We start from the raw sequence: 20,813 nt of genomic DNA, 5'->3' as shown, positions 1-20,813 counted from the left end.
TAGATTTTTTTTATGCATCTGAGCTACAGTGCTGTGCAGAGTGTTGAGACAGCCTTCAATCCTCCAAGTTTTTTATTGGCTGTTTTTTTCACTTCTTTTCAGTCCAGTCCTTGTACCTGGCCATTTTCAGAGGGGTGTTTTTTGTTTGTTTACCCACTTAACACTGACCTATGAATCATTCAAGCAAAAAAAAGTGTGTCAACACATAACACACACATCTTAAATTGTGTCTCTGGGTTAGTAGCAGCATGTCACAAAAGCACATAATTTCTTCCAATTTCTTGAATGGCTGAAACATTGAATCTTGTTAGAAGCTGAATTCTGTAAAATGCCAAAAACAACAGTCTGATAGAGATAAAATAGCGTTTCTGCACTAACAAGTTGATTCCCAAAGAACTATTAGTTCAGGGGTGGCCAACTCCAGGCCTCGAGGGCCGGTGTCCTGCAGGTTTTAGATATCACCCTGGGTCAACACACCTGAATCACATGATTAGTTCGTTACCAGGCCTCTGAAGAACTTCCAGACATGTTGAGGAGGTAATTTAGCCATTTAAATCAGCTGTGTTGGATCAAGGACACATCTAAAACCTGCAGGACACTGGCCCTTGAGGCCTGGAGTTTGACACCTGTGTATTAGCTGAAAGCTTGTTATCTCAGCATGGTGTGCAGCGAGTACTTACAAAAATTTGAGGGAAGAATGGTTTCAGTGGAAGGAAAGAAGCCATTCTTAAGAAAGGGAAATTGGAAGAAAGGGCTGAGGTATGCCAAATTATACAAGAACTGGATTTAAAATCAGTGTGTGATGTATGCGACACACACACACACAGACACACACACACCGTTTTTGCTCACGATCACGTTTTTATTTATAATAACAATGCACCGTGACAGCTTGTCCCGGTCCAGCCCGCCTCCCGCTCGACTTTGCTGTCACTATATAGACACACAGAAGGAAAACACTCATGACACAATCGCCACCACCTGTGGCTCACCTGCCTCCCGGTACCACCCCCCTGAGCTCACCGCTCCACCCCTCTCCTGCAGCTACGCCAGGGACCACACCTCCGCCACACACCCCCACCACCCGACTGAGGCTGGGGAGCCGTCCGGCCAAACCTACCCCCCGCGAGCGAGAGAGGAAATCTTCCACACCCATCTGCGCCCTGGCCTATGAACCACCTTGAACTTAAAGGGCTGTAAAGCCAGATACCACCGGGTGATCCGGGCGTTGGCATCCTTCATGCGGTGGAGCCACTGCAGCGGGGCATGGTCCGAGCAGGGGGTGAATGAGCGCCCCAGGAGGTAATAGCGAAGGGAGTCGACTGCCCACCATATAGCCAAGCACTCCTCCACAGTGCTGTACCGCCTCTCCCGCTCGGACAGCTTCCAGCTAATGTAGAGCACGGGCCGGTCGACCCCCCGCACCTACTGGGACAAAACGGCCCCCAGCCCTCTGTTCGAGGCATCAGTCTGCAGAACAAAAAGGAGGGAAAAGTCAGGAGTGTGGAGCAGCGGCTCTCCACAGAGAGCTTTCTTCACCTGCACAAACACTGCCTGGCACGGCCCCGTCCACTGGACCAGATCCAGAGCACCCTTGCGGGTGAGATCAGTCAAGGGGCTGGTCAGCTCCGCAAACCCCGGCACGAAACGGCGGTAGTAACCCGCCAGCCCCAGGAATCGTCTCACCTCCTTTTTCGTCTTGGGGCGCGGGCAGGATGCTAGAGCCGCCGTTTTCTCTACCTGTGCCCGCCCCCCAAGTGGCACCTCAAATACTGAACCACCCTCCGTCCAACCGCACACTTCTTCGGGTTGGCCGTGAGCCCCACCTGCCTCAGGGACTCCAGTACCGCGGCCACCCGCTGCACATGCTCCGCCCAGGTGTCACTATGGATGATCACGTCATCCAAGTAGGCGGCAGCATACGCAGCGTGTGGACGCAGCACCCGGTCCATGAGGCGCTGAAAGGTGGCTGGGGCTCCAAACAAGCCGAATGGAAGCATGATGAACTGGTACAAACCGTATGGAGTGGAGAAGGCCATTTTCTCCTTGGACTCTGCAGACAAGGGAATCTGCCAGTAGCCCTTGGTTAAATCCAGTGTCGTGAAAAAATGGGCCCTGCCTAACCGGTGCATGGGATAAGCATTAAACAGTGACACCTCATTCACTTTGCAATAGTCGACACAGAACCGTATAGACCCATCATTCTTCACCATGAGAACGATGGGGCTACACCAGGCACTGTGTGACTCTTCTATTACTCCCATCTTCAGCATTTCGGCCAATTCCCTCTGAACGATTTGCCTTTTGTGTTCAGGGAGCCTTTAGGGCCGTGAACGCACCGTCACGCCAGGCTGTGTTTCAAAATGACGCTCAATGAGAGACGTTCGGCTGGGCAGGGGGGAGAACACGTCCGCAAAGTGCTGTTGCAACGCGGCAACATCCACTCTCTGGGCCTGTGTGAGATGGTCATCAAAATGGAGGGAGGCGGGAATGATAGAATTTGGCACCTCCAGCCCCAACTCATCTCTCCCCTTAACCAGGCTCACCAGATAAGCAGACTCAGCCTCCCTCCATGCTTTCAGGAGGTTGAGGTGATAAATCTGCGTGGCCCCTCCCCTGTCCAACCGTGCGACCTCATAGTCAACGTCCCCCACTCGCCGTGTGACCACAAAGGGACCTTGCCATTTGGCGAGTAACTTTGAGCTAGAAGAAGGGAGTAATACAAGCACTCTGTCTCCCGGTGAAAATTGCCTGAGTCTAGCCCCTCTGTTATACAGGCGCTGCTGATGCTGCTGAGCCTGGAGCAAATTCTCTCGTGATAACCTCCCCAAAGTGTGGAGTTTCGCTCTCAGGTCCAACACGTACTTAATCTCGTTTTTTGCGGGGCTCAGACCATCCTCCCAGCTTTCTTTAATTAGGTCGAGCACCCCACGTGGCTTCCTGTCGAACAGCAGTTCAAAGGGAGAAAATCCCGTGGAGGCCTAAGGCACCTCCTGCACTGCATACAGTGGGGCAAAAAAGTATTTAGTCAGCCACCGATTGTGCAAGTTCCCCCACTTAAAATGATGACAGAGGTCAGTAATTTGCACCAGAGGTACACTTCAACTGTGAGAGACAGAATGTGAAAAAAAAATCCATGAATTCACATGGTAGGATTTGTAAAGAATTTATTCGTAAATTAGGGTGGAAAATAAGTATTTGGTCACCTCAAACAAGGAAAATCTCTGGCTCTCACAGACCTGTAACGTCTTCTGTAAGAAGCTTTTCTGTCCCCCACTTGTTACCTGTATGAATGGCACCTGTTTGAACTCATCATCTGTATAAAAGACACCTATCCACAGCCTCAAACAGTCAGACTCCAAACTCCGCCATGGCCAAGACCAAAGAGCTTTCGAAGGACACCAGGAAAAGTATTGTAGACCTGCACCAGACTGGGAAGAGTGAATCTACAATAGGCAAGCAGCTTGGTGTGAAAAAATCAACTGTGGGAGCAATCATCAGAAAATGGAAGACATACAAGACCACTGATAATCTCCCTCGATCTGGGGCTCCACGCAAGATCTCATCCCGTGGGGTCAAAATGATCATGAGAACGGTGAGCAAAGATCCCAGAACCACACGGGGGGACCTGGTGAATGACCTGCAGAGAGCTGGGACCAAAGTAACAAAGGTCACCATCAGTAACACACTACAACGGCAGGGAATCAAATCCCGCAGTGCCAGACGTGTTCCGCTGCTGAAGCCAGTGCATGTCCAGGCCCGTCTGAAGTTTGCCAGAGAGCACATGGATGATACAGCAGAGGATTGGGAGAATGTCATGTGGTCAGATGAAACCAAAGTAGAACTTTTTGGTATGAACTCAACTCATCGTGTTTGGAGGAAGAAGAATACTGAGTTGCATCCCAAGAACACCATACCTACTGTGAAGCATGGGGGTGGAAACATCATGCTATGGGGCTGTTTTTCTGCCAAGGGGACAGGACGACTGATCCGTGTTAAGGACAGAATGAATGGGGCCATGTATCATGAGATTTTGAGCCAAAACCTCCTTCCATCAGTGAGAACTTTGAAGATGAAACGAGGCTGGGTCTTCCAACATGACAATGATCCAAAACACACCGCCCGGGCAACAAAGGAGTGGCTCCGTAAGAAGCATTTGAAAGTCCTGGAGTGGCCTAGCCAGTCTCCAGACCTCAACCCCATAGAAAATCTGTGGCGGGAGTTGAAAGTCCGTGTTGCTCGGCGACAGCCCCAAAACATCACTGCTCTCGAGAAGATCTGCATGGAGGAATGGGCCAAAATACCAGCTACTGTGTGTGCAAACCTGGTAAAGACCTATAGTAAACGTTTGACCTCTGTTATTGCCAACAAAGGTTATGTTACAAAGTATTGAGTTGTATTTTTGTTATTGACCAAATACTTATTTTCCACCCTAATTTACAAATAAATTCTTTACAAATCCTACCATGTGAATTCATGGATTTTTTTTTCACATTCTGTCTCTCACAGTTGAAGTGTACCTCTGGTGCAAATTACTGACCTCTGTCATCATTTTAGGTGGGGGAACTTGCACAATCGGTGGCTGACTAAATACTTTTTTGCCCCACTGTATAACAGAGGGTCTAACCAACGATCCCAATTGCGTTCATCCTCGTGAATGAACTTTCGAATTATGGACTTTAAAGTCTTATTCAGTCGCTCCACCAGCCCGTCAGTCTGAGGGTGGTAGACGCTGGTCCGAATAGATTTAATGCCCAACAAGTCATACAGTTCACACAGTGTGCGAGACATGAACGACGTGCCCTGGTCAGTCAGTATCTCTTTCGGGATACCGACTTGGGAGATGACCTGAAACAGGGCCTGCGCCACGCTCTTCACAGAGATGGTTCGCAGTGGCACTGCTTCCAGGTATTTCATTGCATAATCCACCAGAACTAGTACAAAGCGATAACCGCGTGCACTCCGGGGAAATGGCCCGATGAGGTCCATGCCAAAACAGGACCTACATTAGAGGGAGCAGGCGCAAAGGCGCTTTTGGAATGGCCAGCTGATTAACAAGTTGGCATTCCGGGCAGGACACACATCAGTGGCGCACATCCGCACGGATGCCGGGCCAATAAAATCGGGCCATTATTCGCTTCAGAGTTTTGTCATATCCCATATGCCCTGCCATGGGGTTATAATGAGCCGCCGGGAAATAATTTTCCAGGTGGCCACGTGGCACCAACAACTGGGTGTGCGTCTCCTCCGTGCGAGCGTCACGACTCACTCGATATAACCTATCTTTCAATAACACGAAACGTGGGTAGGTCCGCGCAGCTTCAGGGCGCACCACGTGACCATCAATCTCAATCACTTGGTGGAAGGCTGAGCATAAGGTGTCGTCTCGAGACTGTTCCAGTGGGAAATCTCCCATGGGGGTAATTTCCAGAGCTGGCAGGTCCTCCCTTGAAGGGCCCGCCGTCTCCCCCTCGGCCGGCTCCCAGGCTGGCGGCAGGCCCAGGGCTGCCGTTTGAGCCTCCCCTGACAGCAGTGGGATCAGCCGTGGGGCCCACTTCGCTCGCGGCCACCGGCACGCCTCCGCCGTCGCACGGAACGCCTCCAAAAAGACCTGGGGATCGTCACCGCCCCCCATCCTGTGCATCGCCACCGACAGAGGCGGCGACGTTGGCGACGCAGCAGCCCCGACCAGTTGCTCCAGGACCTTGGTCTGGTGGTCTGAATGTTCCTGGAGCTTCATCAGATGTTCCCGCTGGGCCACGGCCTGGTCCCGGCACATCGTCGTCAAATCTGCCAGCATCTGCGCCAACAACTGCACAGGCTGAGCGGGCGACGCATCGCAGGAGTCAGACATCCCACACTGGGATAGATATCACCCTGGGTCAACACACCTGAATCACATGATTAGTTCGTTACCAGGCCTCTGAAGAACTTCCAGACATGTTGAGGAGGTAATTTAGCCAATTAAATCAGCTGTGTTGGATCAAGGACACATCTAAAACCTGCAGGACACTGGCCCTTGAGGCCTGGAGTTTGACACCTGTGTATTAGCTGAAAGCTTGGGATATCTCAGCATGGTGTGCAGCGAGTACTTACAAAAATTTGAGGGAAGAATGGTTTCAGTGGAAGGAAAGAAGCCATTCTTAAGAAAGGGAAATTGGGAGAAAGGGCTGAGGTATGCCAAATTATACAAGAACGGGATTTAAAATCAGTGTGTGATGTATGCGACACACACACACACACACACACACACCGTTTTTGCTCACGATCACGTTTTTATTTATAATAACAATGCGCCGTGACAGCTTGTCCCGGTCCAGCCTGCCTCCCGCTCGACTCTGCCGTCACTATATAGACACACAGAAGGAAAACACTCATGACACAATCGCCACCACCTGTGGCTCACTGCTCCACCCCTCCCCTGCAGCTACGCCAGGGACCACACCTCCGTCACACAGTGGTAACAGGTCTGATAGAGTGATTTTTTTCAGGATCAAATCATCATCAGTATGTACAGAAGAGGTCCAACAGTGTCTACAGCCATCTGTAAAACATGGTGAAGGCTCTGTCATGGTTTGGGGCTGCATTTCAGCCAGTGGTGTTCAGGAGCTTTGTTAAAATTGCTGAATTATGAACACAGAAAAGTACAGTGAGATTTTCAACCACAGTGCAATTTAATTTGGAAAGCATCTGATTAGCAATAGCTTCATTCATTTTTCAGCATGACAATAATCCCAAACACACTGTTAATGAAGTAAAAAACATACCTAGATAGAAAAACATACAATGGAACCCTATCAGTCATGGATTGGCGTCCCCAGAGCCCAGACCTCAACATTGTTGAAACAGTGTGGGATCATGCTGACAGAGAACAGAACAAAAGGCAGAAACATCCAAAGAAGAGCTTTTATTGTCCTTCAAGAAGCCTGGAGAACTATTCCTGAAGACTACTGAAAGAAATTATAAGAGTTCAGGTTGTGCTGAAGAGTGAAGGTGTAAAGGTGTCAAGGTTGCAAAACAGCTGCAAGCTGTGTTAATGCAGCTGAAGTGTTGCACAAAAGTCTGCTGAATAATGTGAGCCCACCTGCACCTTATGATTTTACTTTCACTCATAAAAGGTTAAAAAATGTAACGAGTTAGAGAAAGTCAGTGTAGTCTGGTGCACGGTTTGGGCTTCATTTCAGTTGCGCTGACAGTGAAGCACACACACTCGCAGACACACACACCGTTCTCTGTCTGCAGCCACATAACGAGGCTCGACATCTGTGTGTGCGCGCCCGTGTTTTATCGCCCAGCCGGAGGACTGATAAGGCACGTCGCCTCTTTTCCCGAGGAACTCATAATCCAGCGGAGAGAGAAAACGTATCAGCACTGCTCGGCAGACACGCACAGAGCTGCCTGACGAGCTGCCACACACACACTCGCACACACACACACAGAGTAATTGATGGCTGTTAGGGAGCTGGGATTTCAATAACGGCTCTTATCTCCAGACCGCTGAAGGACAGCTGTGTGTGTGTGTCTGTGTGTGCACACGTGCGTTTGAGTGTGTATGTTCAAGTCTTTGTATGCTTGTGTCCACACATTGCAGTACAAAAACCGTCAAAGTGAGGACATCGTGGCTGCTTCAGACTTGGCATTAGCATTCATGTTAGCCTGGGAAAGCATTACGTCAAGTGTTACCAACACAGCTGGATCTGCTCACTGGGAAATTTATTGGCACAATTTGAGCCAAATTCTCAGAAGAGGAAGAAAGTTTTCTTTCATGTTTTTTAGATCTGTATTTTGAGTTTGTGCATAAAAACATAAGAGTCTGATTTACTTTTCACAGTATAAAAAAGCTGTTTTTAACAAAAATACTAATTGTTTTTCTTTGTCATCTCTTATCTATGTATTATTTTCCATATCTCAATTGGGACAGCAGCATTGTGACGTCTTTAAGCCTTCTCAGGCAAGAGATGATCTTCAATAATTTCACTGGACATCCAAATTAGCCAGCATCCCCTCTCTGTAAGGTCGTAGTGTCACATGAATTTCTTGTAACCATTTACTGAAGATCAGGCTACGTCACAGACTCTAAAGTAAAATAAACTGTATAATATCTTCCAATAAAACTCTGTGACTAGTCTATAAATGTTGAAATACTAAAACATCAAAACGCACAGTAAACTCACATAGGCTACAATAAGCCAACTAACAAGTTTTCATATTTTTTTCTGGTAAACATATTAAAAATCGTTTTTTTTCATGTGCCAGACCAGATCGTTTCTTATCCAAATTATTCTAGAATTTCTTCAGGACTTTGTCCTCATAATCATGTGAAATGCAAAATATAAAATCTACAATCAACACTTTAGAAGCTCAAACTTTAACTAGCTGTAGCAGTGCTGTTAGCATTATGCTGGTAGATCGGTTGGCACACATGTCAAACTCAAGGCTCTGCAAACAAACCTGGGTCTTTGTAGATTTTAATTCAACCCACAAATGAACTTAGATTTGGACTATTTTTACACTCAAAGACAAGACTATGATCAATGACACTTTACCTTTTCATTGAAATGTCTAACAATATAATAGAATTGTATCCCTTTTAGCTTTTCCACGATGAATTTTCTTATTCTTCATAGTGCTGGTAAAAGCTAGAAGTGATAATGAAGTTATTTTTTATTCATTCTTTAGAGATTTTATGTAGACAGAAGGTCATATAGCACATAAGTCCAGGATAATTACTAAAGCATATAAATAAATTACATAAATATCAGGCAAGCGTTGAGATTAGATGCTAAAAACATGCAATGTTATAAACGTCTGTGTGGAACCTCTTCAAACAATAAACCAAAAATTTATTCCAGTTTAAACTGGACAGGTAAAGCTAGCAGGTCACAGGACCGCCACTGCTATATCTTTGCTACATCTCTGCTACATCTTTACTCAAAAGGGTGGATTAAGTATGACTGAAACTGACTGATCTATTCACTTCTTTGTTGCTATATATGTGACAATGCATCAGCAGCAGGAGGGTCTGTTAGGCTTTGCTAGTATTTCACCTCTGCTACATTAACAGATTTTTTGTTTGAACAAAATTTTCATTGGGGTCAGGTGAGTGGGACAGACTGAAAAATGCCAGTGTTAGGAAGCTTTTTATTACACTTCCGGTAACATAAAGTGTTGTTTTTAACCTGATCAACATTATTTCTCTTCTCCAGTTTCTGTCTGCTCCACTCTGTGTGTGCGGTGGTGCAAACACAGGGAGAGCAGGAAAAGAAGAAACAGATGACCTTCATTCTACGCTGTCAGAAAATATCACGTTCCACCCTCCAAAGTCTTGGCAGTCAGCAGACAGAAAGTAATCATTATAAGTAATCATTATTGTCTGCTGCTAGGTCCAGGTCCAGGTCTAGATCACAGGGGCAGCAGAGTCAACAAAGATGCTCCTCCTCCAGCGCTCCTGGGAGGGCACTAAGGCATTCCCAAGCCAGCTGAGAGGTATAATATCTCACGTGTGAGTTTTCATTCTAGTTGAACATACTCGAAACCCCTCACATAGGAGGCAACCTAATTAAATGCTTCAGCCACCTCAGCTGGCTGCTTTTGATGTGGAGGTGCAGCAACTCCACAGCATCTCAAAAGGAGAGCCAGATAGCCTTCAATGACAAATCCCATTTCTACATCCTATATCTGTGATCTTATTATTTCAGTCATCATGAAAAGCTACATCACAGGTGTGGGTGACTTAGACAATGATGACTTAGACCTAAGGGGGTCTGCAGATACCTGAATCCAAGTTATGTACACTGGATTGTGAATGGAAAAGGTTGGATTTGTATGTCCTTACATTTAAGCCCTTAAATGCCTAGTGTGTTGTATTTGATGCATTTTTTGATGCCTTTTTTAATGCATTTTTGAGACTTTACATCATCAGTGTGATTTTTCCCTTCGAAACCCAAACCTAATTACACACATACATTAGAAAAATGCATTTTTAAGGAAAAAAAATTGCTAGATTTAGTAAATAAGATACAAATTAAAAGTAATTTATGGAAATTAAAACGTAATTATCTTTTTAACAAATTTCTCAGATGGTTCAATAAACTCTCAATATTACAAAAAAAAAGATTTTTCCACAATTATTTCATATTTCAGGCTTTAAGGGTTAAGAGTGACACAGTACAAGAAAAACAAGGCTTTTATGTTGTTGTGAATTAGCTATTCTAGCTGATTGTCAGACTAAGATGTTACACCTGGAATCTTCAAGAGCCCTGTTTGCTTTTGTGAGAAAATCTGACGAACACCAAAATTACTTTGCATTTCTCAGCCACATAATTTTCTCTTAGATGTTAAAATCTCAAAGATAATGGAAACTGCAAGCCCTTCTTAGAAATATTATGTAATATTAATATTTTTGGAGCTATTTTTTAAAGAAAGTCTCGAGAAAATACAGCATATGACAACAAAATGCATATTTGACATTTATGTATGACTTTTTCAGAGTGGCTTCGTCCTTTATTCCTCTTCTTCCTTTATAAGTTACTTTTTCAAACTAAGCACATTTAAATTGTTGCTCAGATGAACTTAAACTACTCAGACATTTTTAGTTATGACATGAGTGTATCTTTCCTCTTTCAGCTGCCTTCAGTTATATGTTTTGAAACATCTCTAAAATCTCTCTCTCCTCTCATTCCCTCACAGATGTAGATGTTACAGTTGCGAACGTCAGCTCCAGATTGCTGTGTTTGCAGCCAGCTGCACGTGGAGCTCCTCTCTCAAACTCCTGATGATCCAGCTGTGCTGCTGGCCACCGAGGCCAATCTGAGCTGCAATTTTCTGGACGCGTTCATTACCTTTGTGCTCTCCGCTCAGCTTTGTTTTAATTTTACGAGACGAGAGACTGAGATGAAACTTTAATGACCCCTGCAGGGAAAACGCTGTTTATTTAACCTGGATTTATCTGGACTGCCCTGCTGATCGCTGGGAAATCTCTCTGGTAATGAGAAAGGAGGAAATAAAGTCCCTTTAAAAGGTACTAAAATCATCTTTAACCCTCCTGTTTTAACCTCAAACTGAAGGCGATAGCGAAACATAAGGATTGATTTTCATTAATCGATTCTACCAGGATCTAAAGATCACATTCATCTTTTTAGATTTCGATGCCTGGTGCAAAGCAGTATAAAATAGCTTTTTTTGACCTAAGGATTGCAAGAAATACAGAAGAGAGAGTGGAAAAAGGCATGGCTACTGCATAACAGAAGGCCACATGGGATCAAATGAAGGCCATGTCCAAACTAATACGTTTTTGTTTGAAAACACATCTTTTTCTCTCTGTTTTGGCCTTCCATCCACACTGCGATGGCGTTTTTGGTCAAGGAAAACTGAGCTTTTTTAAAACGCTCTCCAAAGTGAATAAATTTGAAAATGCTGTTTTCGCGTCGCAGTGTGGACAGCGAAAACGGAGGCTTTCGAAGACGATGTCGCAATTTAGTCATGTGATGCAGTCATGTGACCAATTCAACTAAGATGGCAATGGCATTGTACAGCAGTTGTTTTGTTTGGTCTCAATTTTGACAGCCTTATTAAAAATTAATATCAGTTTGTACATGATCCAGATAGCTTTTCTTCAAAGACGACGGAATGTTTACTCAGAGCTGTTGTTCAGCAACTTTGTACTTTTGTGTTACTCGCAGCAACAACTCCACCTCATTGTCGGTCCGTTTAAAAAAAACTTGGTATTTTTCCCATCTTGCCACGACATTTCAAAGAACTGGAAAATAAATAAACAGCAGACGGAAATGACACAGGTCGAATCGTCTTACGTTTCACGCATCCGCAGTACTGCAACGTAAACGTTTTCAGTGTGCATGAAAACGATTGAAAACGATAGTGTGGACACGGAGCGTTTTTAGACAAAAACACTGCTTTCAAATTTATCCGGATTAGTGTAGAAGTAGCCAAAAATCTACTTTGCCCAAGATTTAAATGAGTAGCTGCAAAGAGAATGAGTCTGCCCCCAAAACTGGATTTCTTTGATTGAAGTCTTTTTCAGAAACACAGTGGGAGGTCTGGAAATATTAGGACAGAATGAAGACCAGAAAAAAAACAGCTGAAAGCCCAGGAAAATCTTTGGGAGATTCAGCAAAATATGTGACTTCAATTAAGGTTCCCCAATTGTTTTAAAAACTGATTACTGGTGTATGTGACTTCAGATAGTGACGCTCGATTATGGTAACAATAAAAAAAAAAAAAATCATGACAGTTATTTTGGTCAATATTGCGATCACAGTTACTTTAAGACTTTTAAAAAAGAATAAGCCTCGTCTTTTGTAATTTAGTAAATTTCCTCGATCTTTAATTATAATTATGCTGGATTGACTAACTAAACAAAGAAATACATAAATAATTGTGAGCTGACCTAAAGCTCACAATGGGGAAGAGAAGCTGACTTTCACATTCTCTTCCTTTACATTTTCCCTAATGTGTGTAATGCATTATTGCAAAACAGAATGTGGCAGAATAATCTCAACCAGCTTATTTTAATAAGCAAATGAAGACAGAATTACAGAATTAAATTTAGCTGATTGCACAGCTCTACCACACAAGGCCTGAAAAATAAAACTATAGAAATCAAAACCACAAAGATAATCAGTTAATGAACGAAACACAAATAAAAATGACTAAAATAAATTTTCAGATGAGTTTAAACTTTGAAAAACTCTCTCACAGCAATTATGGCTGTAATCCGAGTACAGACGGTTGGATATATTACATAAGTGATATTTTTACACTCTGGGAACCTTGTGGGTTTTACATGATTTAGGAAGAAGTACTGAAGTGTCGCAGCAAACTCAGAGCGTGAGTCATTGCAGGAACACAACAAGAGATAATTCACTGGGCTGAGAGAAATATTCTGAGAACGTGACACTGAAGAAAATCAGACAGAGATATAAAGAAGCGCTGACTCATTTAATAATAAACAGCATGTGATTTCTACCACTAGGGGTCTCCAAAGCAAACAATACAACATATCTCACTGGTGTAAGATAAAACACAGGATTATGAGTTTATTGTTCTCAAAGCCTTTGCCAAAGAAATCTGGTGCAGGCTTAACATCACGGTTTGTTCAATCTAAATAGCCAAATCTGATGATAGTTAACGTATTGCCAGTTTACCTTATGATGACCTGACAACTAGCAAAGATACTGTAGCTAATGTAACCCAGTGAATTTATTTGTGGGTAACTGGACAAATTTTCCAACTGGCCACCCACCATCCAATAAATGGTGATTCCAAATATATCTCTGAAGGTGGTTTGGGTGTTTGTTGTCTTTGGGGTTAAACTGGACAAAACTAGCAAGCTGAGAGCCCCCGAACATAGGAAGTTATTAAAGGTTTGCTTGTTTTTTTTAATACTGATACACCATCATTTTCTTTCTACAATACTGTACAAAAATCTCTAGCCACCCCTCATTTCTTTTTATTTTGCTTGAAAAATTGGAAATAGGTGCAGTGATTTGTTGAAATACCTGCAAACATACATGGAAATACATCCCATAAGGCAAAAACAGTTCTTGAACAATTTTAACAAGCTTAAAATCAATATTTGGTATGACCACCTTTATTCTTCAACACAGCCTTAACTATTTTAGGTTAGCCTTCTTGTCATTTCTTTAAGCAGTTTTCAGGAATTGTTCTCCTGGCTTCTTGAAGGAGAACAAAGCCAGACCAAAGCTCTTCTTTGGATGCTGGCTGCCTTTGGTTCTGTTCTCTATCAAGATGATCCCACACTGCTTCAACAACGTTTAGGTCTGGGCTCTGGGGAGGCCAATCCATGACTGATTGTTTTCCCTTGTGTGCTTTTTCGACCCAGGTATGATTTTACTGCCTTGCAGTGGGTTTCAGATCACAGTAATGCTCAGAAATGCCAGTGGTGTTGTCACTCAGATCCCCAACACCAGTGGCATTTCAATCTTGTTTTTTCATTAAGTGGCTTAACAACAACAGCAACAACAACAATAAAAAAAGACTTTCCTCTGAAAATGGTCAGTTACAACCCGCAGCCTGAAAATGAGTGAAAAAGCAGCCAATGTCCAAAGAAAGAGCTTCAAAAAGCCTGAAGAACTTACAGCTGCTAGGTCTGGTTGCTTGGAAGCAAAATATAAAGTCATGAGATGTGTCTCAATCATTTTGCACTGTGCTGCATGTTTGGAAATGTTTTGACTTAATCATAGACTGTGGACAAGCAAGTTGACACACTCCATCAAACGATGGCGCTTCTTTTAAACCACTCACATTAATCCAGTCTAATCTTGTGGCAAACACCGAGGTCAGGTAAAAAATTCCATCGTCACTTAATTTAAGACTAATATTGGCCAATACTGTAGTAAATGTCAGTAAATAACCACGGCTGAGGTATTGGTATTATAACTGGCAAAAATTGAGCCTGTCCACCCAGTTTGACTCTGTGAAAAACATATGAGCTGAAGATTTGATCAGCAATCAGAAATTAACCCCACTCCCCTCAATCGCAATCATGGAATTATTTTGGTTTTCGAAAGGACCAACCCAGCAAATTATAGAACAAAAAAATGCCTTGGTTAAACATCTCTGTATAGACAAAAGTTAGCTATTAAATGATCCACATTCAAAAACACACTTCAAATGGTCCATTCCTAACATTGCTAATTTCAATTTTCAGCACCAATCGACTGGACAGAACACTCTAAAGACATCTTTGCTGGTGTTTACTGCAAGAGAGACTCGAATCAGGGCAGGCCCAACTCAAACTGCTACTGCCTGCTTTAATGGTGCTTTTCAGGTTTATGCTTTCAAACTGACCAGAAATCGTACTTTTAAATTAGCAAAACAAAAATAGAAAAATCACCTAAAATAAACATCTGCAAACAAATCATTAGATAGATCAATGCACTCTCATAACTTGGTTGTCTAATTAACCTACTATGTGGGGAAGTGCACTACTGTTTCCACAGGTCAAAATAACCACACTAAAAATAACCCACTGATGCACACTTAGGTACTCTCTAAGCGTGCATCACCTCGGGAACTGTTCCATCAAGTGACTTTAATTCCACCATAAAGTAGGGAGCACAAGCAGGGCTGGACTGGGACAAAAAAATCAGCCCGGGCATTTTGACTAGAGACTGGCGCACCAGGTATTATAGGAAAAACCATAAAGCCTTTGAATGAAAACAAACGCTGTTGTGACAGTGATGTACACCGTCTTGCTGGTATTTATGTATTAATCCAATAAACTTAAACCTACACCATCCTTCCTATTCTGATATTCTAAACAGTACTTAGCCGAAACCCAAAGACTGCTTGGTCTTTGGGTTAACCTCCAAAACCATCTATAACATATGGTGGAAACCTGAAATTAAGACAGAGAAGACATGATCATTACTGAATATTAAAAATAATAAATGACAGATTTAGTGATATTTTCATAAACTATTTATTTACCACATCAATGGCAGCGCAAATATCTTTTCTAACATGGCAACCTTTAAAAAGTGAAAGGAGACAGAAAGACAGGTGAGAAAGAATAAAACTTACACACAGTATTGGTACAGTATCTAGAAAATGTGGGAAAATACTGGCATCATATACAGCACTTTCGTCTGAAGAAATTATGATGGGACCCCGAAAAAAGATTACAATAATCTAATGTACAATAATGGATTTCTATACATTTTACATCAAATGAAAACATTGGTTGTACGATTCAGATAATTGTTTAATAAAAGCGAGACATTTTAAATTAGAATAAGAAAGAAAAGTACTTCTTTGTGCCCCCCTTTCCCTGTTAATGCTCTACCTGGCCCCCTGGCAAAACTTTGCTAGACCCGCCCCTGCACAGTTACCAGCTGTCAGCTACCTAAAAAAGGATCCTGGTGTTATTTGTCTCTCAGAAACAGTTCATAACTTCCCTTCAACTCATTCATGTTAACTAAAAGGTAAACCTGTTTCTCCATCACCTGTTCAGCTCTGATGATTCATCTCCTGGTTTCATCTTCATGTTTCCCTCTCATCACATATCCAAACCGATATCATGACCAGCAGCTTTTACAGCTGTGGCTCCAGCAAACACCAGCTGATACTAGAAAGTAATATTAATTAAATTCTAACAACAGCTTATCAAGCTTAAACGTGCTGCTGTTGTTTAGCGCGACATCCGCTGGTTTTCTCTTTCTGGCGCAAAGTGAGCGATAAACAAACAGGAGACAGGACTTGCGACAGAAAAGCCGATCAGCTGATCATTGATCAGTTTCATGATTGAAGTAGAAACAGGAGAGGGAGGGGGGAGAATAAGAGAAGAAGAGGCAGCTGTGCGGCGTAAAGACGCAGAATAACTCCAGCTTTGTGTCTTTTTTTTTCTAGCTGAAGTCTGGGACAAATCGCGTTCCTTTTCACCTCAATACGAAACGCGTAATATTTTCTCTGAATACGAGACGATTCCGTTCTCTAATAACCTTATGAATAAAATAAAGCACCCGCCCAGAAACTTCGTCATGCTAGCTAGTACGCAGTACGAGTTTTTGTAACTGACTGTAAAAAGTCAGCACAACGAAAATAAACTCCACCTAAACTTGGTTTATATCTGACCCAGATAGACTGCAGGTCATAACTTCTCACCTGAAGTTCAGTTCACCTGATACTCGGCCGGCGGCCGCCTCGGGTCTCTTCTCCTCCTGCCTCACCTTTCCCACCTTTCCAAGTGGTGGAGACCAGCCACTTGCTAATGTTACTGAATCTGTGGAAGCTCTGGCATAGCCACCACGAAGCAACTGAGTTATTTTTACACATCTGCCAGCATCTGGCCAATCCACCGCCTTTCATTGTTTATACCATTACATAAAAAAAAACAAAAAAACATCGGCCCATAAAAACAAAAAATCACCATCGGCCCCCCGGGCAAATGCCCGGTATGCCCGATGGCCAGTCCACCTATGAGCACAAGGTTCTTTGCAGACCTTGTGTGTACGATTTTTTTAGAGTATAAACTCATTCTCAGAGTCTCTGTACTGAAGTCCACCTTCTGCGCGTGTCCGTCAGGACCTCAAAGAATGTTCTGTGGTGTCTGCAGGTGTCCACATGCAGGTCTTCAACTGAGTCTAACCCAGGGGTGGGCAATTCCAGGCCTGGGTCACCACACCTGAATTAGTTCGTTACCAGGCCTCTGGAGAACTTCAGGACATGTTGAGGAGCTAATTTAGCCATTTAAATCAGCTGTGTTGGTTCAAGGACACATCTAAAACCTGGAGTTGCTCACCCCTGGTCTAACCCCTGCTTAAGCCTGGTGGCTGGCATGAGTAACCCAGAAAGTAGACTGGGTGTGGATGAGGTTTCGTTCTGTCCTTTACATCAATTATACCAAGAACACTTCGTAAGCAGTGCACATATGTTCTTTTATTCTGGAAATTGACTGGATTCTTTGTGCTGGTCCTGTGTTCGCCCTCTTTTGCTTTGTGCAGCAAAGGTGTTATTTTTACCTGGGATAAAAATTGTTTGTCACAATATGTGCATGCTCTCCACTCCATGTCACTTAAAACAGTAAAAGGTCTACTTTTTATTTACAGAGAGACAGCATCAGATAATCTGGTTAAATTCCAGTACAAAAGCCGCTTTGCAGACTCTCCACTTTTGAAAGGCTCCTGATGAGACTCAATGCCATACAGAGGACAAACCAAAGGTATGACTTCAGAGGTACATACCCGGGATTCATGATGAGGAGTGCGTCAGATGTAATTGCAAGCTTTGCCGCAGTGATCAGCAGCTGCGCCAGAACTAAAGTGTGAAACAGCCGCACTCGAGTATTCCCGGGTTGTGCTCCTGTGCACTCTTACCAAAATCAAAACTGCTTGACATGGATGACGCTGCAGGTCGTGCGAATGCTGAAGTGGTCCAGAACAAGGAGGGAGGCGACACCGGAGTTCACTAAGAACAGAAGAACTGCCAACAAAACCCCCCAAAAACCCCATCAAATATCAAAAGAATGTAGGAGGAGAACGCACAGATTTCATTGTTTTTAACACAGAGAACACACTGTAGTTCTCTGTCGCTGGCTGATGCACAAGCAAGAGTCGTCCACAGACCTGTGGCATCATATTTTTGATGCTGACCCCACCTGACAGCAGAAGCTTTTGGCCAGTAGACTGCCAGTTTGTGTCTGCACTCAGGCTGTCAACGAGCTTCCAACGCTGAACCATAATTTCCCCATTATGTACGACTTTTACTTCTGCATAGAGCCCAGGTGTATCCTTCCCACATGGCCAACGACCTTGCCATTGCGAGCATTTATAGTTGTGGTGGTGAGCAAGTGCTGCTCTGCAATTTAGGTGCTAAAACACAAGGCTGGTCGTGAACTTTCACTCTTCTAGTTGATCCATTCTCTTCCACTCAATTTGAAAAAAGACAGCAGAAGAAGAAGTAGCTGGAAGTGTACGAGGAAACAACGGCAGGCAACTGTCTCCGCGCAATGTGTATCTACATTTCTGGGGAGGTGCATGTCAGGTTAGGGCGAAGATACGTTACGACGTATCTGCAGCATAGGTTTACTGAACATGTTCCAAAAGTAACAAGGAAACTACACCAATGAGAGGCAACGAAATGAACAGCATTGTTATGTGACACAAAAACATGGACGGCACACATCTGCAATGATGGTATCACACAAGTGATTTCATGAGAAACTTTAATGTGGAACGCTCTGAAAAGGTTATAACAAGTTATAACAAGGTCACAAGAAAAGCAGCAAATTCTTACATTTAGAAAACTCTAAAAGCTGTCCTGAAATAAAACACAAACACACTAGGTCAGGAGATAGCGCTCTCTGCGCTTGTGAATGTGACAAAAAGTGCAATAAAAGTCATAAAAAAAATGTCGGAGATGAGCAGGAAAATTCTCAAACTGCAGGAAAAAATTATATCAGCAATGTAAAGAATATTTTCTTCAGTCTGAGGAATAATTTAGTGTTTTAAAGTGAATTAAAAGCAGGACATTATGAAGACGTCAGTGTCTGTTTATTGGTGCAAAGTTATATACAGACATGTTAATCATCAGTGGAACATTAGAGGATTAACAGAAGAGTTTAAGTGTAAACTTAGCTCTGTTTTATTTCAAAAATAACTCTAAAACTTACCGTGTTCTTCTCCTGAGCTGTAAAATCCAGTTTTTCTTACTTCCGACTGAACATCCATCCGCTCCAAGCAGGTGAGATTAAAACGACAAAAAAAAAAAAAAAACCCATCAAGGTAAATAAATCCACGAATCCATCCTCCACATCGATCCGCCGCGTGCGGGCGCAGGACGGGGTCGTGTGCGCGCACGTGCACGCTCATGGACACGCTGTCACACACTCAGCGGGATTCGGTTTCCTCCCAGAATTAAATTAAAAATAAAAGAAGATAAAAAAAAAACGCTCCAAAGTCATTACAAAGAGCACGAGCGCGTCGTGTGCGCACGCGCACGCACAGGTCACAAACAAGGTGTCCCGTGCTGCGCAGAACTCCGCTGGAAAAACGCCAAATTTAACCCCGAACAGCAGACACGTACACACACACACACACACACAAACACGCAGACAACCGCGCACACCTGGGCACGCACCCACCGTCCTGCACACGTGCCGTCCGGTACCGGACTGAGCCCTGAGTGCGTATGTATGTGTGTGTTTGTGTGTCCCTCCGCGGAGTCCCGGCTGGGAGCGACAGCAGCAGCGGATCAGATCCAAACACTTTGAGCCCCAAAACAAAAAACAAAAAAACAAACAAACAAAAAAAAAGGAGAAAAATATCCCTCCGGGCGCCTCGCGCGCAGCTCGCAGGTTATTCCACCTTTCTTTTCTTTCTTTGCCGTCCCGTCGTCCGTGCGTCTGCTGGGTTTATCCCGCTCTTCCTCCACCTCCTCCTCCTCCTCTCCACCCGCCGCTCTCTTTTCGTTTTTCCTCCACGCGAACACGGACTCCCTCTCTTTCTTTTTTTTCTCTTTCTCTACGTCTTTCTCCGCCGCGCTCGCGCTCCACTGTCAAATTTCAGTCAATTAACAAATCTCGGTTCCGGTGGGAGATTCCAAAATAAAACCAAACCGTGTCGTTTGTGCCATTTTCATGTGAAAGTAACCGAGGTGGGAAAAAGTGTTTATTCATGAGGCAGTATTTTTTCTTTTATTGCTGTGGATGAAAAAAAAACAACAACAACAACAACAACAACAACAACAACAAATAAAAGCCACTGCAACCTAAATATAAAAACTTTAGTATATTAATTATTACAATTCTTAAAAAAAATCCAGCACAGGACTCTCAAATATCTGTTATCCATAAGGCACTTTCTATTCCATATGTATCACAAAATGAACAGAGAGGCATAAACATATAAATACAATAAATAAGAATAAGCATGATCAATAAAAACAAACTAAAAGAAAATAATAGAGGAGTGAAAATGACAAAAAAAATATTAAAGCCTTAAGCCTGACTGAAATTTGATGAGGTGATCAGAAGAGAAGCCAATAACAAGGAGAACCATCCACAGAAGAGTGAAACTTATTTTTAAACACTTGATTAAAATCAAAGGTAATAAACCCCACAAGCAACAAAAGTAAACAACATTTCAGACGAGAAACTAGATGACAAACAAGAGTGTTCTGAGTTTAAAGGAGTGGTTTGAAACCCTGCACCTGATGTGATCCAGTGTTCTGCTTTTAGCAGGCTGAAGCAGAAGAGTTAAAAACAGATTCACCTGTATCACTTTCTGATATATATGGCCCTGCAGATCCTTTCTAGATAAAACCTGTGTTTCCCT

At 43.4% G+C, this 20,813-nt stretch overlaps 1 protein-coding gene across 1 annotated transcript in view; it reads right to left on the bottom strand.

Annotated features, from left to right (window-relative positions):
* LOC120746144 (BCL-6 corepressor-like) overlaps window positions 1-19,918 on the bottom strand; it is a 76,016-nt gene extending 56,098 nt beyond the window's left edge. Inside the window, exon 1 of the mRNA XM_040051440.1 lies at window positions 19,151-19,918. The gene's annotated coding sequence lies outside the window, so the exon portion shown is untranslated. The remainder of the gene's footprint in view (window positions 1-19,150) is intronic.
* Window positions 19,919-20,813: the final 895 nt, after the last annotated feature.

The sequence above is a fragment of the Simochromis diagramma genome, unplaced genomic scaffold, assembly GCF_900408965.1.
Source record: "Simochromis diagramma unplaced genomic scaffold, fSimDia1.1 OVJJ01000107.1, whole genome shotgun sequence".
NCBI classification, from domain to species: Eukaryota; Metazoa; Chordata; class Actinopteri; order Cichliformes; family Cichlidae; genus Simochromis; species Simochromis diagramma.
The sequence above is the reverse complement of the archived record's forward strand: the minus strand, read 5'-3'. Positions and strand labels throughout refer to the sequence as shown.